Raw genomic sequence first — 25,148 nt, 5'->3', positions numbered from 1 at the left:
ACTGTAATCAAATAATGATTGCTTGTCATCCAGTGCTGCCACTACCAAACCAACATTACAGAAATTTTGCCACTTGCCAGTAGAATGTGGGGCCCACCATAGGCAAATAACCAGGGCCCCTTGTGTGATCGAATATGATGCACATGGTAAAATGGAAAAACTGATATGCATCATATGTAATATACACAGTGGTGAAATTGTTTAAGGTTATTCAAATCTTAAAACAATTTCTGTCTGTTCTCTGTAGATACAAATTGGTGAGCTATTAGGTGCTGTATGTGCTGGTCTTAGGTTGTCCTTTTTGTACCATTGGTAACATGCTAATATCGGAAACAGAATCCACAAGGTAAGTACATGGTATGCATATGTCCATCACATATAAACGAAGCGATCCACAGCAGGCATCAGTAATATTATCATGTATAGGTAACTCACTCGTGCTCACATTTCCAATACGTACCGTACTTAGATTGAAGCACTGTTAGCCACCTCAGCTGGATGACATGCTTTACTGTTGCTCCACAATTTTTGTAATTTTGTTTGTGTTAATCTGACACTGCAGAGTTAATCGTTGGCACGTTAGTGTAGGAGGTGTCACAAGTCCAGGTAAATAAAAAAATCTGAGCAGTTCATTGTTTATTTACATATATAACCTGACTTTCAAATTTTATTGCATGTGAGACCGCATGTGCCTGATTAGTTCGATTCAAAAGTCTAGATTCCAGTATTTTACTGTTCATGTCCTGTTTACTTTTGAACATCTGAGCGTGCCACGATAAATTCATACTGTATCATAAACTGTAAAAGTTATTTGTTCTATTTAGATACTTTCAGCAACAAAATCTTCATTGAAAAATAATAGTTCTGAAATTTCATTGTATACTGCGAAAAAAGATATATTTTTGAGAGTTTTTTAACACTTGCAGATGCAAATTTTTGAAAAAATTTTTAAGCTGCGAGTGTTGTGAATAATTCTTTTCATAGTAGATCAGTATTTGTAAATAACAGGTAATGTAATATCGTATCACATTAGTTTCTCTCTTAACAGCAGTGTATACTGTCTGCATTTATAAGAAATTTGTTAGTGACCATAACCTCAAAAATGTTTCAGAGAGACAGTAAATTTTATACCAAGTATTTCTGTTGCAGAAACAGGTATCTGGTTTTGGCTGTTAATCGCTTCAGTTCTAAAATCCTACTGGTAACACTTGTAGCATATCATACCTACAAACTAAAAGAGAATCAGCAAGCTTAGTTTAAAGTTATTTGTTTATTATTCTGTAAATTAGTGCACCAGCCACATTGCAGCCTCACTGTGCACGCTGTTCTCTGCCATAGGATGCATTAGTTGCTGTTAGTAAGCAGCTGGAAATCCCTGTAACTACTGCCAAGAAATGGGGAGCTGCACTGAATGGGTGTGTTGGGAGCGCTCCTGCGAGAGGAGGAGGAGGGGACTAGTGTTTAACAACCCGTCAACAAAGAGGTCATTTGAGAGAGCACAAGCTCGGATTAGGGAAGGATGGGGACGGAAATTGGCCATGCTTTTGAAAGGAACCATCCCAGCATTTGTCTGAAACAAAAAACATAAATCCGGATGGTCATACATGGGTTCGTCATCCTCTTGAATGTGAGTCCAGTGTGCCAACCACTGTGCCACCTCGCTCGGTGACTCCTGAGAGTCATGTACCAGGATTCCAAAGTTACCTCTAGTGCTATCCTCTCCTGTAGATCCTGTCTCATCTACAGGAAGCACAAGATCCATCACTACTTGTTCACTTGACTCGTGAGTGAAACATCAGTGGTAGGTGTTGTGACTCGCCGATCATTCAAAGTGCCGCCGCGCAATTACGCGCGTCCTCTACGTGCGGCGCTGTCTGCCAGCCATGCAGCAGCTGCGCCACCTAAGCGGCCAGCCAGGCAGCGGCCGCTAGACTTGGACTCGGTGCTCATTCGAATGTTACCGTGTTCACATGTATTGCTTGTCAACTTGCTCTGTGACTTATATGTGTTGTGTCGTTCTGAAATATATGTGTTCAACTTGACGTTATAACAATTGGCGACGAGGTAGTGGATTCTTCCTTTTCACCGTTGACCCACAGGTTTCCATGGCTACTGTCGAGCAACTATTGCAAGGTCTCATTGAACAGTAAACGCTTCTCACATCGGCGATTCGCGATTTTGTCGCGGCGTCAAATGCGGGGCGTTTCTCGTCGTTGGTTATACCTCCTTTTCCTCCTTACGACGAGACGGCGGAAGACTGGTCTGATTATGAAAAACGTCTTCGACAGCACTTCTTGGCATTTCATGTCACGGACGAACAAACATGTAAGTCTCTGTTCCTTTCCTGGATTTCACCTCAAATGTATCGGTTGTTGTCGCAATTGGCTCCTTTGAAAGATCCTGCGTCTTTGTCCTTTGCTGAAATGTGCTCACTTCTGTCTGTCTATTTTCAAAAGCAAACGTATGTGGTAGCCTCTCGTGTTGCCTTTTATCGTTGTCGAAAACAACCGCATCAATCCTATCGCGCTTGGGCTGCTGAGCTTCACGGCCTCAGTCGAAAGTGTCAATTTGTTACTGACGTTCACAAAGAATCCTATGCCGATTCCATGGTACGGGATGCTATTATCCGGCCGGCGCCCGACAAAGAAGTTCGGCAACGTGCCCTTCAGTTGGCAAATCCGACTCTAGATCAAGTCCTCTCCATCGCGCAGTCTTTTGAAATTTCTCGCGCCGCTGGGGCGCAAATAGAGGCGTGGGGTGATGTCGGGGAAATACAACCTCTGTGCGCTGTTGACGACGCGTGCGGCGCGTCCCTGCCGGCCGACGTGGCCGCAGTGCGCTCCCACGCGCAGCCTCGGCCTAACCGTAAACAAACCGCTAAGAAACTGTAGCAAAACCCCCGGCAACTTCCTTCATGTCCGCAGTGTTTTACGAAACATTCACGCGAGGATTGTCCCCAACGTTGGGCTGTGTGTCACAACTGCAAAAAGAAAGGTCATGTGTCTTCCGTTTGCAAATCCGACCGCATACGTGATGTTCATGAACATGACGCTGGTTCTGATTCTGTGTTGTCTGTCAATTGCACTTCTTCCCTTTCAGGGAAGTTATTCCTCACTGTCCAAATCCTAGGTCAAGATGTTCGCATGCAGGTGGATACCGGTCCTGCTGCCACTATAATTAATTCTCAGACGTATCTTCAGTTGGGTTCTCCACTCCTGTCACCTGTCACTCGGCAATTACGGACGTACAATAAACAGAAGATTTCTCTCTTGGGACAATTTAATGCTGAGGTATCTTACAAATCCATCGTTCGCACTGTTCCCATGTTTGTGGTCGACCAGAGTAACGCAGAGAATCTTTTTGGTTTCGATGCCTTTCGCGTTTTTGGGTTCTCCATAGACGACTCTGTCAATATCGTCTCTGATGCTATTCCTTATGCTCAATTGGACTCCTTGTCGACGACATTTTCGTCCCTTTTTTCTCCTGGATTAGGCCGTGCAAACGACTTTGAAGCTCATATCACGCTCAAACCCACTGCTCGGCCTAAGTTTTTTCGGGCTCGGCCCATTCCTGTGGCCCTTCGTGATCGGGTAAAACGGGAGCTGGATCGTCTCACTGCTTCAGGGGTCTTGCTCCCTGTCACTTCCAGTGAGTGGTCCTCTCGTGTCGTTGTCGTTGCTAAGCCCAATGGTGATATTCGTCTCTGTGGCGATTTTAAAGCCACTGTAAATGCACAATGCCTCATAGACACTTATCCTATGCCCCGACCTGAAGAATAGTTCACTAAACTTGCGGGTGGCCACTATTTTTCTAAAATTGACCTGTCAGAAGCTTATCATCAACTTCCTCTCGACGCTGTTTCCCGGCAGTTTCTGGTCCTTAACACGCCTTTCGGCCTCTATCAATACCACCGATTGCCATTCGGGGTTGCCAGCGCCCCTGCTCTTTTTCAGCGATTCTTGGAACAATTATTGCTCCCTGTCCCTGGGTGTATAGATTACATGGACGACATTGTTGTCACAGGCTCCACAACTGAGGAACATCTTCAGAACCTCCGCACACTTTTTCATGTCTTACAGACTGCCGGTCTTAAGTGTAATCTTCATAAGTCGCAATTTTTTCAGGCATCTATCACTTACTTGGGGTTTCAACTCTCTCGGGATGGTATTCGTCCACTTCAGCAAACTGTCGCTGCGATCGATGCCCTTCCTCGCCCTACATCTGTTAAGGAGCTGCAGGCCTTCTTGGGGAAAATAGCATACTATCACAAGTTTTTACCGTCTGCTGCTTCGGTGGCTCAGCCGTTGCATCGCCTGTTGCATAAAAACGTGCCTTTTCACTGGTCCGCGTCATGCGATGCGGCTTTCCAGAAACTGAAGACTATGCTGAAACAGGCCCCGTGCCTGGCTACTTATCACCTGGCCAACATCTGGTTCTTGCCACAGACGCCTCTCAATGCGGGGTCGGTGCAGTCCTTGCGCACCGTTTTTCTGACTGCTCTGAACAACCCATTGCTTATGCCTCCAAAACACTCACGGATACCCAACAAAAGTATTCTCAAATTGAAAAAGAAGCTGTGGCCATTATTTATGCTCTTCATAAGTTTGGTGTTTTCCTCTATGGATCCAAATTTCATCTTGTTACAGATCACAAACCATTTGTTTCCTTGTTTCATCCATCATCGTCACTTCCCGACAAGGCGGCACACCGCCTCCAGCGTTGGGCTCTTTACTTGTCAATTATGAGATTCATTTCCGGCCGACGGATCAACATGCGAATGCTGATGCACTGTCTCGCCTTCCCATGGGTCCTGATCTGGCATTCGATAGGGATGAACTTTTGTGTTTCCACCTGGATGTTGCCGAGCAGCGAGTTGTGGACGGATTCCCCATCACCGGGGACCGGCTGGCGGCTGCTACGGGTTCTGATCCTACCCTCTCCCAGGTTTTACGCTGTATTCAGAAGGGTTGGCCAGATCGTCCGTCCGCTAAGACTTCTGACCCGTTGCGGAACTACTACGCTTTGCGCTACCGCCTCACGGCTAGGGATGGTGTTATCCTCCTTTCCACCGACAATGCTTCGCCGCGTGTTGTGGTACCTGCGTCTTTGCGTGCTTCCGTCTTGCGCCTCCTTCACCAAGGGCACTGGGGTGTGTCTCGCACAAAATCTCAGGCGCGCCGTCATGTGTACTGGCCTAGCATCGACTCTGAAATAGCACACATGGTCGCTGCCTGCGGCCCTCGTGCGTCACAGGCCGCCGCCCCGAAGTCATCATGGTCACCGTGGCCGTCGCCTGTATGAAATCCAGACGGACACGGGTGTTGCAGTGCGTCATCGCACCAGCTTCGGCCTCGTGTGCCGGCAACGCCTGTTCCGAATGCCGCTACACCACCTTCGGCTCTACCTGACGCTCGGGATCTTTGCATCTCGCAATACTCACAACGCAGCCCTCTCACCGTCGTCTCGGTGCCAGCACAAGAACGGACGCCACCAGGAGACGTGCCCATGCAGGAACCGGATGACCATCCTCTGTGGAAGCAAATCTACTCGCCTCCTCCTTCAACGGATGCCGACACATCGCCCATGTCTCCTGTTATATCAACTGGACTTGCCGCAATGGGCAGATTGGTGCACGGGGCCCCAGCAGATTCGACCCCTACGTCTCCTTTCATCTCGACCCGTTATCATCGGGGACACTTCCGTCCGTACGGGAAGCCTCCTCCTCGAGACTTTACGGCCAGTCAAACAACGCCTATGGACGATAGCCATCTCCAGGCCACCTCCATCAAGACCAGTGCAACAATTTCAAAGGAGGGAAAAGTGTTGTGACTCGCCGATCATTCAAAGTGCCGCCGCGCAATTACGCGCGTCCTCTACGTGCGGCGCTGTCTGCCAGCCATGCAGCAGCTGCGCCACCTAAGCGGCCAGCCAGGCAGCGGCCGCTCGACTTGGACTCGGTGCTCATTCGAATGTTACCGTGTTCACATGTATTGCTTGTCAACTTACTCTGTGACTTATATGTGTTGTGCCGTTCTGAAATATATGTGTTCAACTTGACGTTATAACAGTAGGGCTAGGCGACTAGCATGGGGATGACAGGGACTATGGAGAGCTCAGGGTGTTACATGCATTCCCTAACAAACAAATCTGAGGTGATGTTTTTCACTGAAAGTGAAAGTGAGCCAGTGAGACTCACTTAACCTGTTGGACAACCCTCTCCTTCCCGTGTCAGTGGCAAGCAGGCACAAAAGGGTAGGGGTCCATTAATCATTGGCACTTCAAACACACGATACACCGAATAATTGTGTCTCTTATGGAAAAGGCAACAAGGGATGGGAAGGAACACTGAGTGTGTATGCCTTGGGACCTCACTGAACACAACAAACAGGGTATTGCGGCAGTCAGTGAGGAAACAGAGTGCAACCAACTGCAGATTGTGGCACACATTGGGACAAACAATGTCTGCTGAGTGGGATCTGAGGTCATTCTTTGAACGTTCCAGCAAATGGCAGAGAAGGTTCAGAATACAAGCCTTTCTCCTGGACATTTGAGGAAGCTCACAAAATGCGGTATTGTGCCCAGAGCAGATCATGGACCCCTGTTCTGAGTCGAGTAGAAGGCTTGAACCAGAGACTTAAAAAATTATGCGATAAGCTAGGATGTGAATTCCTACAGTCGCACCATAGGACTGAGAACTGTATGTTCCCCTTAAATTGATCGGGTGTTCACTACACATAAGAGGCTGCTAACCAGGTAGCTGACTGTGTGCTGTGCACAGAAGGATTTTTTAGATTAGGTGACTCTCCATCTAGTCCAGATAAAGATAGTTGCAGGAGACCCATAAGTATTGATGTAAGATCCAAAGAAATACCCCTCACAGGTGAGGGTATTAAAATCGTACTGGGTAACTACTGAAGCATTCACAATGAAGTGCCAGATTTTTAAGCAATCATAAAAAGCAGGAAGTCACATAATACTCGGGACAGAAAGTGCTTGAGTTCCCAATCAAATGTAATCATCAGAGGAGATTTTAATCATTCAACAGTCAGTTTGGATAATTACAGTTTTGTTAGTGGTGTAACATTCTGTGAAACATTGCTAAAAGCCTTCTCTAAAAGCTACCTAGAACATCTAGTTCAGAATTCTGCTCATGGTGGAAAAATATTTGATCTAATGGCAACAAATAGACTTTATCAACAGCAGTGAGTTTTTTTGGGGAAAATTCAAGCAAACATTGAAATGGGAAACGGGGGTGGTGTATGTTACAGTAGATTAGGAACTCAAATCCATCGAGATGGAAACTGAAGCTGCATGCAAGATTATTTGGGTAAGACTCAGTACCAGGAGTGTGCATGGAATTATAATTGTATCCTTCTATCAACCACCATACTCACCTCGTGATGTATTCAAACTTTAGAAAAAAACTTCAAATCACTAGTACTTGAGTTCCCAATCAAATGTAATCATCAGAGGAGATTTTAATCATTCAACAGTCAGTTTGGATAATTACAGTTTTGTTAGTGGTGTAACATTCTGGGAAACATTGCTAAAAGCCTTCTCTAAAAGCTACCTAGAACATCTAGTTCAGAATTCTGCTCATGGTGGAAAAATATTTGATCTAATGGCAACAAATAGACCTAACCTCTTTGAGAATGTGCACCTCAAAACTGGTATCAGTGGCCATGAGGTAGTTGTACAACAATGCTTAACAAAGTACAAAGGGCAACTAAAAGAAGCAGAAATATATATGTGTTCAATAAACTAGACAAAGAGGCAGTAGTGTCTTATCTCAATGACAAACGTGAAACTTTTTAGCTCATAACAGGTGCATGTAGAGGAATATAGCTCACGTTTGGAAGAATAGTTGAACATGCACTCAGGCACATGTGTACAGTTTGTGAGGGGAGATATTTTCCATGATATAGAGTCACCGTAAAGAAACTTATAAAGAAACAGAGACTACTGAATTATATATGTATAAGAAATCAGAACAGTTCATGATGGGAGGAATCCTCTATGGCATATAATCAGTGTAAAGAATAGTCTAAAGAAACAGATTAATGAATAAAAGGTGCAAGAGAAAGCATAGATTGTAAATAAAGAGATGATGAATGAAACATATTTGGGTGTCAAGGGGGCAATGCCTGAAGCCTTCATTGACTACCATGGCAGGATATTATCATAAGTTCCTTCACAAAACTTGAAGAATTCTAGTCGAATGTTAAGGTCGTTGGTGGCACCAAAGTTAGTGTACAGATGCTCATGAAGATCAAAGGAATTAAAACTGAGGGTAACAAAATAAAAGTAGGAGTGCTAAACGCCATTTTCAAACGTTCCTTTGCAAAGGAAAAACCAGGAGTATTGCCCCAATTTAATTCTTTTACCACAGCAAAGAAGAGTGAATGAGATGTTAGAATCAGTGGCATTGAGAAACAGCTGAAACCATTAAAATTCAACAAAACTCCAGTACCTGATGGAATCCCTATCAAATAAGTGTTGTCTGTTCTTTCAACACATCAAAAAGAACAGTCCTGGAACCACCTAGAATCAACATACAAAGGAATTAAAGACATTAGCTGCCAGTGGGTATTGATTTAAATCAATGAGGAAAATTGAAAATTTGTGCTTGGCCGAGATTCGAACCTGGCTCTCCTGCTTACTAGGCAGATGCACAGACCACTGCACCATCCAGACACAGTGGTCATTGCAAGCGGACAGACCACCCTGGTACGCCTCCTGGCAGATCCAAATTGTCAACTTATCCACACACTACTGATGTAGTGTTCCTTGCCCATTATCCTTATTACTCACGGCATCTTGCCGATTCCTGCAAAAGTTCAAGATTGGTCTGCATCTGCACTGAAGGCATCACTTGCCGTCTTTGCTTCTCGCTTGAGTTCAAATGGTTCCAATAGCTCTAAGCACTATGAGACTTAACATCTGAGGTCATCAGTCTCCTAGACTTAGAGCTACTTAAACCTAACTAACCTAAGTACATCACACATATCCATGCCCGAAGCAGGATTCGAACCTGCGACCGTAGCAGCTGCGTGGTTCCGGACTGAAGCGCCTAGAACCGTTCGATCACAGTGGCCAGCCTCGCTTGAGTTATGCAGGGTGATTTTATTCACCATGTACAAACCCTATGGATTGATCGATGAGAGGATATGGAACAAAAATGTCTAATGAACTCGTGTCTGGAAATGCATGGTTTACATGCTGGAGACTATTTATGCAACCACACTTTGTTACAGAGACTGTTATCTAATACGTGATGTACCATGAACCTACAATTACAGTATGCATGTTTTCCTCCTAGAGAGTGGTACTGTTCCTCGATATGTCATGCCCTAGTGCCCTTTCCTGCCACAGTAATTGGTTATGTTGTTTCCAGTTCATTCTTTTGCTGATTCACTTTGTAGTGGATGTGATACAGCATTGTACACAATGTTCTGTATTCGAATCGAGAGCTTGCCGACATGGTGTTTACATACAAAAAGGCAAATGGCAACAGAAGGCGGGTAGCAAGGCTGTATCATGCTTATCCCTAGTATTCCCACAGTATTCCATGTTTGCAACAGTGTTTTGCCATTTGCCTGGGATCAGTTCGTTTCAGGAAGCATGAAATCATGAAGGATGTACCGAAAATGTTCAGAAACCAGACTTGGAGGAACATGTTATCGACACTGTAGAACGCGACTGGCATGTTCAGTACCAGGCAGCTTTCAAGACAGTACAAGGTAAGCCAGACGACCGTGTCGAACATTCTCCATGACAATTTTTACTACACTTATCACTCACAGCATGTGCTGGGCTTACTAGCGACAGACTTTCTAAATCGGGAGCAATTTTGTCACTGGTTTCTTTACCAGGCAACCACTGTTTACGGATTTGTGTCATCTGCCCTATTCACAGATGAGGCCACCTTTACGCAGAGTGGTATCTTCAGATTTCATAACAGACATCAGTGGGATAGTATGCAGAACCCCCATGGTTAAACCGAGCGAGGTGGCGCAGTGGTTAGCACACTGGACTCGCATTCGGGAGGACGACGGTTCAATCCCGTCTCCGGCCATCCTGATTTAGGTTTTCCGTGATTTCCCTAAATCGCTTCAGGCAAATGCCGGGATGGTTCCTTTGAAAGGGCACGGCCGATTTCCTTCCCCATCCTTCGCACACCCGAGCTTGCGCTCCGTCTCTAATGACCTCGTTGTCGACGGGACGTTAAACACTAATCTCCTCCTCCTCCTCCCCATGGTTAAGGTGACAGCGAGCCATCAGCATTAGTACAGCTGGGATGTGTGAGCCGGCATAATTGGTGACTGTATTTTGGAACCAGTCTTCCTTCCAAATCACCCAATAGGCCGGAACTACCACTGTTTCTTGCAGGTGACTTTGCCTCCACTGCTGAAAGAAGTGCCATTCATGAGTCGAAGGGATATGTGGCTGCTACATTATGGTGCTCCAGGCCACTTCGCCATTAACGTTTGGACGAGTCTCAAACGTGTCTTCCCTGGTCAGTGGGTTGGACGAGGGAGTCAAGTTGCATGGCCTGCTCGTTCACCAGACCTCAACCTGTCCGATTTCTGGTTATGGGCCATGTCAAAAGTATCGTGTATGCAGAGCCCATTCCATGTGTGGAGACACTGGAGAAGCGTATTCATGCTCCCTTTGACACTGTTCAGTTGCAGCCTGGCTGTGTACATGTGAGGAAGAACATGGTATGGCACATACACACATGCGTTGAGGCATGTGGAACCCATTTTCAGCACATACTGTAACCGTAGCTGCATGGAACAGCGAGTAATAGACCAGTCTCCGTAACAATGTACGACTGAATAAATTTTCTCTTGCACAGAAACTATGCATTTCCAGACATAAGTTCATTAGATCTTTTTTGTTCCATATCCTCTCTGCGATCAGTCTCCAGAGTTTGTACACGGTGGAAAAATCATCCTTTCTATATGTGGTGTCTGTTCCGAAAGAACAGAAGAATGTAGAAATAAATTCAGGTGTGCCTCAGAGAAATATGTTGGGACCACTGCTGCTCATGTGGTATATTAATGACCTTGTAGACGATGTTTGTATTAACCTCAGACTTTCCGCAGGTGATGCAATTATCCATAATAAACTACTGTCTGAGGAAGGCTGCATAAATATTTAGTCAGATTTAGAAAAGATTTCTAAGTGCTAACTCATTTTAAATGTCCACAAATCTAAAATTGTGTACTTCACAAAATGAAAACATGAGGTATCCTAAGACTACAAGGTCAGTGACACACAGTTGGTATCTTTCTACACCTATTCCTAGTTGGGGATAACAATTTGTAGGGATAGAAAATGGAACAATCGCATAGGTTCAGTCTTAGGTAAAGCAGATGCCGGACGGCATTTAACTGGTAGAATACTGGCGAAATACAAAGGAAATGGCATACAAAACACTTGCGTGACGTACTCCAGAATATTGTTCAAGTTTGTGCGACCAGTACCAAACAGGGCTGACGTGGGATATTGAGCGGATACAAAGAAGGGGAGCATAAATTGTCAAAGGTTTGATTGTTGCCTGACGTGTGAGAGAGTGTTACGAAGACACTAAAACAAATGATATGCAGATGGTCGAAGATAAATGCAAACTATCTTGTGAAAGCCTACTTAGAAAGTTCCTAAAACCACTTAATGGATGAATCTAGGAATATACAAACTCTAGGGATCGCAAGGACAAGATTAGATTAATTATAGCACACACAGAGGCATTTAAACAATGATTTTTCCCTTGCTCTCTATGCAAATGGAATAGGAAAAGTCCTAATAACTATACAGGACATACAATTTGCCATGTACTTCACATTGATTTGCAGAATATGTATATACCCAGGGGTTATAAATAAACTGACGGTATTCCAAATGCTGCAGTTCGGGATGTGTTCATTTCAGGCTGCTCCCATCATAGGTATCTTCATTAAACAGTGTGCTCGCAGAATAACCTAAAAAAATAATATTTCCATTTTCTGCCACCAGGTGAAAATATGGTGCTGTATACAGACAGAATGTCATGTGGGTTCAGGATAAGGGGAGGAACGATCAAACCTATGATAATGGTGGTTCTGGAACGCTTATTAGGACATGGACACAAGTTACAACAGGAGTTCAGTGTGGCCTCCTGATACAGCAACATGGTCCATCCGTAACACGGCATAGTCAGCAATTGTTCATAGCTTATCCAGTGTAATCGGAGCGGTATGTCGATGTATGCTATCCCTCAGCTCAGGAAGAATCTGGATACATCCTGATAGACACGATCTTTCATGTATCCTCACAACCAGAAGTCACATGGATTCTGGTCGGGAAATCCGGAAGGCCACACATCTTGAAATTTCCAAGGGATGATGTGGTCGTTACTGAAGGTTTCTTGAAGCAAATCTTTCACCTGGCGAGCAACATGTGGTGTTGGCCCATCTGGTTCAAAATGGTTCAAATGGCTCTGAGCACTATGGGACTTAACTGCTGAGGTCATCAGTCCCCTAGAACTTAGAACTACTTAAAATTAACTAACCTAAGGACATCACACACATCCATGCCCGAGGCAGGATTCGAACCTGCTACCGTAGCGGTCGCGCGGTTCCAGACTGTAGCTGCTAGAACCGCTCGGCCACAGCGGCTGGCTGATCATATTCCTCAACCCACGTATTGACGTGGTGCTTCTTCACAGCTGTTTCTGTTGGTGATATTCCTGCAATGGAGCATTGTCATTGTTGCATGGTCTTTCTTCTCAACAGCCATTGCATTTGGTATGGAAAACTTTTACCTTCTTAACTCTTTACATCAACAGCCACTTCACAAAAGAAATCAACACACGTCACAAAGTGACAAACAGCATAGTGACGTCAAAACAGGGGACATTTCACGTACTGTCTGCTTACAGCACTGTATTTTCACTTGGTGGCGGAAACTGGAAATATTATTTTTTCAGCACACTCTGCGATTAATGAACATACCCACTATATTTCAGTGTCCTGCAGCAGTCGGCCCACCGTCAATTTAATTATAATCACCTGGTACAAAGATATAGCTTTGCTTTACTCCTCCCACACACACGTACGTCTTGCTTAATGACCACAACGAGAAAAATCTGAGAAATTAGAGCTAATACGAAGGTTTACCAACAATATTTTTTCTCACGTGCCTTTCGTGAATGGAGCATGGAAGGAGGAAAAAGAAGGTCGTAGCAGAAGTACTCTCCGCCTCACACCGTAAGGTAGCTTGCAGTGTATGTATGTAGATGTAAACCGTAATACCATTATGCACTATTTGACACTCCTGTTTTACTGGCTTATATTGTTGATGTTTCTAAGTCGATAACATGTTAGTGATTGAGATATGCCAATTTGGTTGTCAAGATAAAGCTCTTGGGCAATTTACTGCGCACACTTATATGAGTGATGGACTTCCTCCTGTTTCACCAGATATTGAAAATTACACATATCTTAGATTGCACAAAACACAAACAATGCAAACATTAGAATAATGTAAGAAGGACATGATCTGATAATTCGAGCTACCCAGCCCCCAAATAAAATTAAATGACAAATTTTCTGCCGCTGGAAGAGCAGCATTGAACAAAGGTTAAAAATGAGGAAAATTAGATGGTTGCATCTAGCCTCAAATTTCCTTGATGTGGACATGAAGTTATTGCTGTTACAATTATGAAACTTACTTACCAATAATAGCATTCACATTGCTTGGAGACACAATGTTTGTAGTGTTACTTGATCCAACTACAACTGCTGCTGCCACTACCAGTATCAGTCTCGCCAACCACGTCATACAGCTGTAAGAAACGAAATGTAAAGTCAGATTGGGCACAGAAGATCATCCCAATTTATACTGTTTAGATTCCATAACCTACAAAGAACTGCAGAACAAAAGATCTCTGTATAAAGAAGCAAGAAAATAACAATACTTTCACTATCAGAGATTGATATCTGTGCCACTGGTTTTAAACCAGTCCTGGGCCTGAGTTTCAGTGGTGCATGAAGAAACGGGGGATTCGCAGACACCGGAGATTTGCATTACACAACCTCCATTCGCCATCAGCCTCTCGGACGGTACTCGCCCCCCCCCCCCCCCTCTCTCTCTCTCCCTCACCACTAGAGCCGTGTGAACGTGGAGCTGGTGGAAATACAAATCCCTGTGCTTACTTCGGTTTCGAAGCAAGGGCACAATGTGGTGGTATTTAACACGAAAAGGTAAAAAGTTCAAATAATATTCCATGTTTCCTAGTCTACAAAAAAGCAGAAAGCACTGTTTGGCCTCAGAGTATGCTTGAAATACCACGCGGAGTAGCTGCGCGGTCTCAGGCGCTTTGCCACGGTTCGCGCTGCTCCCCCGGTTGGAGGTTCGAGACCTCCCTAGGGCATGGTTGTGTTGTCCTTAGCATAAGTTAGTTTTAAGTTAGATTAAGTAGTGTATAAGTCTAGGGACCGATGACCTCAACAGTTTGGTCCCATAGGAACTTAACACCACCACTATGCTTGAAATAGTATACACTATGTGATCAAAAGTATCCGGACACCTGGCTGAAAATGACTTACAAGTTCGTGGCGCCCTCCATCGGTAATGCTGGAATGCAATATGGTGTTGGCCCACCCTTAGGCTTGATGACAACTTTCACTCTCGCAGGCATACATTCAATCAAGTGTTCGAAGGTTTCTTGGGGAATGGCAGCCCATTCTTCACGGAGCGCTGTGCTAAGGAGAGGTATCGACATCGGTCGGTGAGGCCTGGTACGAAGTCGGCGCTCCAAAACATCCCAAAGGTGTTCTATAGGACTCAAGTCAGGACTCCCTGCAGGCCAGTCTATTACAGGCATGTTATTGTCGTGTAACCACTCCGCCACTGGCCATGCATTATGAACAGGTGCTCGGTCTTGTTGAAAGATGCAAACACCATCACCAAATTGCTCTTCAACAGTGGGAAGCAAGAAGGTGCTTAAAACTTCAATGTAGGCCTGAGCTGTGATAGTGCCACGCAAAACAACAAGGGGTGCAAGCACTCTCCATGAAAAACACGACCACACGATAACACTACCGCCTCCGAATTTTACTGTTGACACTACACGCACTGGCAGATGACGTTCACTGGGCATTCGCCACACCCACACCCTGCCATCGGATTGCCACATTCGTGATTCGTCACTCCACACAACGTTTCTCCACTGTTCAATCGTCCAGTGTTTACGCTCCTTCCACCATATGAGGCGTCGTTTGGCATTTACCAGCGTAATGTGTGGCTTATGAGCATCCGCTCGACCATGAAATCCAAGTTTTCTCACCTCCCGACAAACTGTCATAGTACTTGCAATGGATCCTGATGCAGTTTGGAATTCCTGTGTAATAATCTGGACAGATGTCTGCCTATTACACATTACGACCCTCTTCAACTGTCGGCTGTCTCTGTCAGTTAACAGACGATATCGGGCTGTACGCTTTTGTGCTGTACGAGTCCCTTCACATTTCCATTTCACTATCACATCGGAAACAGTGGACCTAGGGATGTTTGCGTGGAAATCTCGCGTACAGACGTATGGCACAAGTTACAGCCAATCACCTGACCACGTACGAAGTCCGTTGAGTTCCGCGGAGTGCCCCATTTTGCTCTCTCACGATGTCTAATGACTACTGAGGTAGCTGATATGAAGTACCTAGCAGCAGGTGGAAGAACAGTGCACCTAATATGAAAAACGTATGTCTTTGGGGGTGTCCGGATACCTTTGATCACATAGTGTATTGTGCATCCATGAATGTTTTCGTACTACTCATTTAAAAGACAAAGCAAAAACCTAGCTCTTCATATTGAATTCTTTTATATAGTATTTTAGTACAAAATCCTTAAGTGGCATTACTTTCTGGAATAATAATTATATTTATCACTTCGGAATGTGGTTTATAATTGATTCTCTGGAACAGGACTTTTATTTTAAATATTGAAACACACTTTTAGCTTGTCGAATTAAATCACAGCAGTATTCCTCATTGCAGCTACGTACTACTGCTTGCACTTTGAACATTTAGACAACTGGTAGCCTGTAAAATGCACACCAGTCTGACGAAACAGTCACACATGACAAGAATATGGACATCCAGCTGAAGCAATACTTAAGTTATGTGCTGACCAAAATATAAATCTGCATATATTTGTTTATATTTATATATTACACTGCAGTAGCACCGATCTTCATTCCATAGGAAATAATAATCACAAAACATAAAAGAACTGTTTCATTACTTTTCTTTAACTAACTGACAAAAATTACTGTACGACAGATGTAATTGCTTCGCTGGTTTTCATGACAGTGATACTGCTGGAATTTGCTGATATTACAACATTAATCATCAATCAAATAATCTTCCTGTCGCCAGAAATTTGTTACTCTTAACTTCTTTTCAACTGCAGTTTCCTCTCTAATTACCATGTTCCGTCCCGTGACATTATTAATAATTATTCATATACCGCAAGGGACATCGGATTACAGTTGAGCAACTTAACTTGGAGTAATTTTTCTCAACCATTGACGTATCCATTTTTTTTCTTTTGTCATTGTTTTTTGGCATTCAAAATTAATAAAATAACAACAAACTTTCAATCATTTTTCGACGTCTTTATTCTTGAAATCGCGTTTCCAAATGAAGATACTGATATAACTATTGATGCTGTGATAGTGGTTCCATTATGTTGAAGAGCTGACAATATAGTGTGTTGAACGTGCGTAGGTCCCTTTTTGTGATTTACGACATAACTGCTGTTTTAAAAAAATTATATTATTGGTATAATAGTTGGTTTTTCTTCTTTAATTTAACCAGACGACCATCATAAGTTTTGATTCCTGCATGCTCCTTCATAGCATATCATGTAAATGTACTTCAGGTTCAGACTTAGATAATGTAAGCATCTTCATGGTGTGAACCACTTTTTAATGTATGAAGAGTTGCAATCTACATAACTTCTTGTTGCATGGTAATCTCTCTTGTGATTGTTTGCCCGCATATTTCTGCTTCTTCATTGCAAGTGGTTTCCAATTTATCGTTGAATAACACAGTTAAAGCAGCCCCTTTCTGGGTGCCTAGCTCCTTCAAAAATTGATTTACACCCTATTTATTTACCCAAGTAATTATCTGATGGTAGCTTAGCAAATAATACTGAAACGCCTTGCAGTAGACTAGTAGCAATATATTGCCACGGATTTCTTTTTTCTTTTTTTTTTCAAATTTATTTTGTTTTGTTTCAGTGAATTATGAGAGCTACAAGAGTTTATGGATGAGGTTTTTTTTAGGGATCATGGCGTTACCACAGTTTCAGCTCTGCTGCCTGCCTGTCGGGTGTCACAGCTTTCAACCACGGCGCGGAATGACTGAATCTCATTTGAAAGTCTCCTCGTACAGTTGCATATAGCTTGTAAAGATACCTAAAATTGGGCCCCAAGAAAGCTTCTGTTTATAATAATCAGTCATTGAATAAGTACGACACATTACATAAAAGGAGATTTTGAGCTGTAGCGCATAGTAAAACTCGGTTATTTTCAGCGAAATCTCAAAGAACTGAAAGTGGAGTGGAGTGGAGGGAATAGTGTGTAGTCTCAAAGGAGACACAAATATTATAAATGGAACGGATCTTGGCTACGAAATGATAAATGGTCTAGATACGCAGCATATCCTGTCCTTAAATCGAAAGAATACAGGGCGATACGAAAATATTTGGCTTAGCTGTGGAAAATTGATTTTTGTTGAAAAAATAGCCTCTCCTCCATTATATTGGTGTTCATTGTCTGACATTTCCCTTGTGAATATATTCCGACCATTAAGAAGATTCTGGAAGGTCCTGATTAAACTGACAATGTTTACCAACCAAGAATTTATGTAGCTGTGGGAAAGTGTGGAAACAAGAGGATGTAAAATTTGGTGAACAAGGTGGATATTTCACAATTTGTATTTCATATTGCTCAATTCTCCCATTACATAAGCAACTTTGTGGGTTGGTACATTGCACTGACGAAAGCTGGTATCTTTTCTGTATTACAAAATTCAGTTCACTCCCTGCATATTTTTTCAATCAATTGGTCCCGATGGTTTGCACAGAATTTGTCGGTTATTGCTTTACCATTTGCAAGATAAGTAAAATGAATTTCTTTGCATCTCAAAAAGCATTGACCATAACCTTTCCGGCTGATGAAAGAAACTTTGCGTATTCTGGAGCATGGCCAGTTACAGTTTTATTTGCGGCGTTCAGTGGCGGACAAACAATAAGTAAATCGGTGCTAAAAATTACTTATATATTTATTTTCAAACGGGTAAAACACTGCATGGCACACATCATATTCCAGAAACTGTTGCGTGGTCTCCGATTCGCTTGCCACCCAGAACACCTCTAGTTCTGATGTCTCCACAATGGCCACTGATATCTTAACGACATCCTCCACGTTTATTTTCTACCATTTGTCATGCAAGCCCTTCATACCACTGTCACCATTAAAGAAGCCCTACCAAGCCTGTGTGATTACCAGACTTACAAACTAAGCATTAACCATGAATATATATGAACAACTGGGACGCATGCGTCAGGTCCACACTTCGCTAAAATACGAGTATTTGACAAACTCGATGGCCATTCGGAGGAAGAGTGGTGAATTTATCGTGGAACACCATTATAGTATGTATGATGTCACATACATGGCTGTTTATACTATGTAACAATCCAATTCTGCTTTTCTAAACAACAAGATGTCACGAAAGCGTATTTGTCCCGCGCTCAACCCGTTCTATGCTCTGCAGTGGTAGATACAGAAAAACCTCAAGGAGAGGGCGCTAGAGATATCTTGAGCTACCTTTACTTTCACCGGAGTAAAAATAATCAAGTCACATGCAAAGTTTAAGAAAATTTTATTTAAACTGATTATACACATATACAAGACAATGCCATCGTATGGTATAAAAAAGTTACAATTGTCGTTCTCTTCCTTAAATGATGAATTCTATGTGCCTATTCTTCCTGGCAAATTGGTTAATTAAATCGTCAGGGTGAGTGATCAACAGAGCTAAGCCATTAAGTCGATCCTTCTTCATTGTCGACCTCAGCCATATCTTTGTACGCCGCAGCGTTGAAGAATAGATGCAGGGAGACAAGCCAATATTATGTACAGCGTGTGCAAAGTAGGATAGTCAGATCTAGGACAGACAACGCATAACAGAATGACGTTCATGAAGGGCGTTTATGCTTCTGAATGTAAACTAGCTTCCTATTCGGCGAATAGTCCGTATTTATAAAGCTACGCATCGAAGGTTCTCTGTAAAAATAAAAAGAGTAGAATATTCGCGACAGAATAACGTACAGAGATCACTAGAATGGCCACGACTTTACTCGTAGGTATGTGTTAGCTATCTATGGGCCAGACAGAAACGTATAAAATACGATGACGCGGACGCGCGTGCTCCATAGGAAAGTACAACTATTCGATAACTCGATTCAGTAGAGTCGACTGTCGAAAGAAAGAACGAATAGCGTGAGGGCTGACTGGCAGGAGCGGCGCGGGTGGCAATGTGGGCTACCCAGCAAGGGGGGGAAGCGGGGACACCTCCCATATGTATCCTTTGTAATGCACCTAATAATACTACACGACGCACAAACCAGGGACGAGCGAGGGCATTCGACATTAACTGAAACAGCGGTGGTGCCAGGAAAGACGACAACCGTACCGAATAGGACGCCAGCATTGAGGTCGCGTACCTACCACTTGTGGTGCTTGTGTCAGGCCCCGTGTAGACAGCCTGTATGGAGAGAGAGGGTGGGGGGGAGGGAGGGGCAAGTTCTCAGACTCTCTAGTTCTGTTATCCTGGGGGAAAGGTCACCGCCATCGAAAATAAATCTGCCGGCTCCGCATGTACCTCGAATTCTATGACGACTTGGCCGATCTCTATTACTGTATGAACTTCTGTTGTGTTTGTGATTATAGTATTAGTAATAAATTCACTGCCATCATTCGCGGAGAATCAGTTCATAACAAAACTGGCACCAAATAGAGGTTTGGGCTAAATCAACGTATACTCGACTTTCCAAGTTAAAGCCGGCCGATGTGGCCAAGCGGTTGTAGGCGCTTCGGTCTGGAACCGCGCGACCGCTACGATCGCAGGTTCGAATCCCGCCTCGGGCATGGATGTGTGCGATGTTCTTAGGTTAGTTAGGTTTACGTAGTTATAAGTTCTAGGGGACTGATGACCTCAGATGTTAAGTCCCATAGTGCTCAGAGCTATTTGAAACATTTTGAACCTAGTTACAATTACCAATCTGCTATTACATGCAGCATCTCTACTGCCATAAAATAGCAGATCTGCCCGAAAGTGAAAAAGTCCATTACGATATTTGGAACGGCAATTAATATTCCACGTTCCGCTACGACTAGCTTCTCTCCTCCATGGGATGTGGCGACAGACTCCTAGATTCAGAGTTCACAGCAACTCTCAAGATTTTTTAAAGATTTTGACCTCTCAGAGAGTCGGTGTTTTCGCTGCAGGAAACTTGTTTCTTGCCTACGGGTATTCCCATTGGTTCAGCCTTCTCTACGACTAGTAACAACACCACACTAGTGACCGAATTGGGCTAAGTAACAGAAAGAAAAAGTCCTGTGATATCATGGATAAACTTCTGAATAACCACTCTAAGCTCGGCATTGCGTAAACTCCGCGTCCCCTCTCACCGTGACTGCCGATAATGTTAGTATACCAGGTCCCGTGAAATTCAGAACGTCTTCCAGTCTCACTCAAAGTGATTATAGCAGCCATCCATACTGCAACAAAATCTGGTGATATTGTTATCCAGATTAAAATTCGGGTCAGATATTTACCACTTAGGTTGCTCGTCGCTGTCAGCATGGGAAATATACGGGATGATTCAGCTGCCCCTACCTATGGGTTTCATGCGACGTAAAATGCCGTAAAATGCCGTCAAAAACCACGCGCGCATGATCTTCATACTCTCTCGTTCGCAGCTTTCACACTGTTATTCCTGCAGAAGAAATAAACAGAACCTTGTTGTAGCAAATTTAATGCAGTTAAATATCATATTGTGGTACACTCTTCGTTGGAAGCCATGGTTTTCGAGTTATTGAAGAAAACGCCTTTGAAGATCACTTTTGTACGTTTTTCTTGAATAATTCGAGAACTACGGCCTTTAGCGAAAATGTACACCGCCACAAAATGTAACTGCATTAAATTTCTGTAGGACTGATAGCTTGTGCGTAGTGAGCGAGATAATATGCAAATCTTACACGTGGAATTTGAAGGCATTGCAGGTCGCATAAAACCCATCGGTATGGGCAGCTAAATCACCCTGTATGATACAGCTGGAACTGGTCGAAAGAAACTTGGCGTTTAGAGGCTAGAGTAACTTAAAAAGTCAGTTGACTTTAAAAATTAAAGACTTGGCGATAGAACTCATATTTTGTTGTATATAAGTTGTAGTAATTTCGTTGTTGACTAGGTACTGTCGCTCCAACTAACAGTCTCACACTACTTAGTTATCAGCAGAAAAGGGGCCGAAAATGGGGAAGAAGGGCTGCAGCGCTAAGGCGGCCCGGGAGCGCCTGGAATTGTTTTCATAATGTCATGCTAAATATACAGATCACGTTTACCAACGATGTACTTTCATTCTCAATTGCCTTTCCTTTGCAACAAGTGGAAGCATTCGTTTTCACTGTTGAAAGTTCCACGCAGCGCAGAATTAACGCGCATTTTGCGACTGCCTGCAGCTGCAAACCCCCCTCCTAGTGTGGGAACACAAAGAAAGCTGGTAATCTGCGTTCTAAGTCGCCGCGCGGTGATATGCACCTACAGGTGCATACAGGGAACGCTAGTTGAACCGCCAACCGTTGCAGCAGTACTACACCCAAAGAAACTGGTACACTTGCCTAATATTGTATAGGGCCCCTGCGGGACTCGATTAATGTCTGAAGTAGTACTGGAGGGAATTGATACTATGAATCCTGCAGGGCTGTCCATAAATCCGTTGAGAGTACGAGGGGGGTGGAGATCTCTTCTGGACAGCACGTTGCAAGGCATCCCAGATACGCTCAATAACGTTCATGTCTGAGGAGTCTGGTGGTCATCAGAAGTGTTTAAACTCAGAAGAATGTTCCTGGAGCCACTCTGTAGCAATCCTGGACATGTGGGGTGTCGCATTGTCCTGCTGGAATTGCCCAAGTCCGTGGGAACGCACAATGGATCAGACAGGATGCTTACGTACGTATCACTTGTCAAAGTCGTATCTAGACGTATCAAGGGTCCCATTTCCCTCCAGCTGCACACGCCCCACACCATTACAGAGCCTCCACCAGCATGAACTGTCTCTGTTGACATGCCGGGGACTGTTGTCCATCCGCTCGATACAATTTTAAACGAGACTCGTTCGAAGACGCAACATGTTTCCAGTCATCAACAGTCCAATGTCGGTGTTGACGAACCCAGGCGAGGCATAAAGTTTTGTGTCGTGCAGTCACCAAGAGGACACAAGAGGGCCTTGTGCTCCGAAAGCCCATATCGATGACGCTTCGTTGAATGGTTCACACGCTACTTGTTGATGGCCCAGCATTGAATGGGAGGGCTCGAGTGTGGCGCAGACGCCACAAAGCCATGGAACCAAGTTGTCAGCAAGCCATTGTGCAAGCTGGTGGTGGCTCCATAATGATGTAGGCTGTGTTTACACAGAATGGACTAGTTCTTTCGGTCCAACTGAACCGATCATTGACTGGAAATACAGTAGTTACGTTCGGCTACTTGGAGACGATTCAGCTATGGGATTTTTATAGCTGACAATGCGCCACGTCACCAGGATACAGTTGTTCGTGATTGGTTTGAATATTCTGGACAATTCGAGTAAATGATTTGGCCACACAAATCGCCCGACGTATATTCTATCAAACATTTGGACATAATCGAGAGGTGAGTTCGTGCACTAAATCCTGCACTGGCCACAACTTCGCAATTACGGACAGCTGTAGAGACAGCATGGCTCAGTATTTCTGTAGGAGACTTCTAGTGACTTGTTAAGTCCACGCCACGTCGAGTTGCTGCGCTATGCCGGGTAAAAAGAGGTCCGACACGATGTTAGGAGGTATCTCACACTTTTGTCACCTCAGTGATTTCACGTGTATGCCTCCTGCTTTACATCTTTTTTCAAAAAATTTCAAAGAAACTATTGGTTAGGAAAGCGAATTTTTTAATTACTTAAAGCTTTATATGTCAGCTTTATGATGAGCTGTTCTTCGTTGATGGGCATAGTTAATGTGATACTTCCAGATTAAGCTACCTACAGAACGAAATTCATATAGTTTGCTATGAAAATAGGGATCGCTATGAGTCTGCGTTTGGTGCATAATAGGTCAGACACTGATGCGCAGGAAATTTAGCTAATGTACACACACACACACACACACACATACACACACACACACACACATACACACACTCAAAGAGAGAGAGAGAGAGAGAGAGAGAGAGAGGGGCCTCACCAGTCGATACTCTGCTTACATCCTTGTGGCTAGTGTACGATACCTCCCCCATTCGTCTCACTGGCTGACCAGGCACACGGGAAAGCTTTCCCTGTGAGAATCTATAACCAAAACAAACTGCCTTAAGTCCGAATCACTGGATGAAACTGAGATGCGTGTAAAACTGCCGCATCATGAATGACGTTTTAATTTATTACTTCTTTAATACCAACTCTATTCGCAACACATTTCGCAGGCGCTATCCACACATGCCGCTGAATGTACCTAGAAAAATATATCACTGTACGACACATAGTTCGGGAGATATGACGTCATAAACACTGAGATGCGTGAGAAACTGCTGCAACATGAACTGCCATTTTAACTTATTACTTCTTTCCTACTAACTCTAATCACAACACATTTCGCATGTGGTAGGCAAATATACCATTGGATGTTCCTGCAAAATTATATCATTGTACAGCACATACACTGCCGGAAAAAAATTTGCGCACCTGGAATGACGACGTCGATTTTGATCCGATGACATGTGCCACCTGGGGATAGTACATGTACAGATAATGGTTTCAACGTAGTCCGCCCACAGATAGCGTAGTGCATAGCTATCAGAACGCCATCTTTAATAGGGAATGTTCACAGTCAGAAGACTCAATGTGGTGCAAACGTTTGAAGCAAGCAGGCAACCATGTCAGGGAGACGCAGTCGTGCTTCCTACAGCCAATCATGCTTCCCAAAGTCAAATGACCGAGTTTGAAAGGGGTCAAATTGTGGGCACCCGAGTTGCGCTATGGACCTTTCAGTGATCTGCCTCACGAGTGGGTCGTGTTGCGCCAGTTGTGCAAACGATGCTGGTATCAGTGGTCACGTGAACATTCTCACACCTGTAGACGATGTTCTGGATGTCCACGAAGCACAGACGCTTGCCAGGATCGTAGTGTTGTAAAGGCAGCAGTGGCTGATCGTACAGTACCACAGCACAGATAAGAGGGCTTATGAGCACACATGTGTCAAAACAAAACTGTTGCCAACCATTCATTAGCAGTGGGACTACGGGTACGCACACCCCTAGCCCGTCCTCTACTCATGTCAAAGTATCGACGTCCACATCTCGACTGGTGCCGTCAGAGGATCACTTGGAATGGCGCGCTGTGGTCTTCAGTGATGAAAGCAGATTCTGTCTACAAGCAGGTGATGGTCTTTTGTGCGTACGGCATAGACCTGGTGAGCGCTGTCTCATAGAGGTATGCTACAACTCTCTTTGACCTTTGGTGTTGGTGGAGCGTACGATAACCAGCGCTCGGTACGTGCAGAATTTTGTTGTCCCTTCTTTTGCCGTTCGTGCAACAAAAAGGTGATGTCTTGTTCCAACTGGATAATGCTCATCCACGCACTGCCTGTGAAACACAACCTGCTCTGAAGATCTGCAGCAACTTCCCTGGCCAGCACGATCTCCAGTCGAAGTCGTGTGGGATATGATGGGATGAGAAGTGACTCATGTGACTCGTCAATCAACAACTCTTCCAGAACAACGCGAACAGGTGGAGCAGACGCGGAATAACGTATCCCAGCACAATATTCGTCATCTGTACGATCGACT

The 25,148-nt window shown here is 44.1% G+C and overlaps 1 long non-coding RNA gene across 1 annotated transcript in view; it reads right to left on the bottom strand.

The window, feature by feature from the left end:
- Window positions 1-25,148, bottom strand: part of LOC126262795 (uncharacterized) — a 107,350-nt gene that overhangs the window by 22,937 nt on the left and 59,265 nt on the right. Inside the window, exon 2 of the long non-coding RNA XR_007546760.1 lies at window positions 13,719-13,828. This is a non-coding gene — a long non-coding RNA (uncharacterized LOC126262795). The remainder of the gene's footprint in view (window positions 1-13,718; window positions 13,829-25,148) is intronic.

Source organism: Schistocerca nitens, chromosome 6, assembly GCF_023898315.1.
Source record: "Schistocerca nitens isolate TAMUIC-IGC-003100 chromosome 6, iqSchNite1.1, whole genome shotgun sequence".
In the NCBI taxonomy this organism is placed as follows: Eukaryota; Metazoa; Arthropoda; class Insecta; order Orthoptera; family Acrididae; genus Schistocerca; species Schistocerca nitens.
This window is presented reverse-complemented; position numbering and strand designations above follow the sequence as displayed.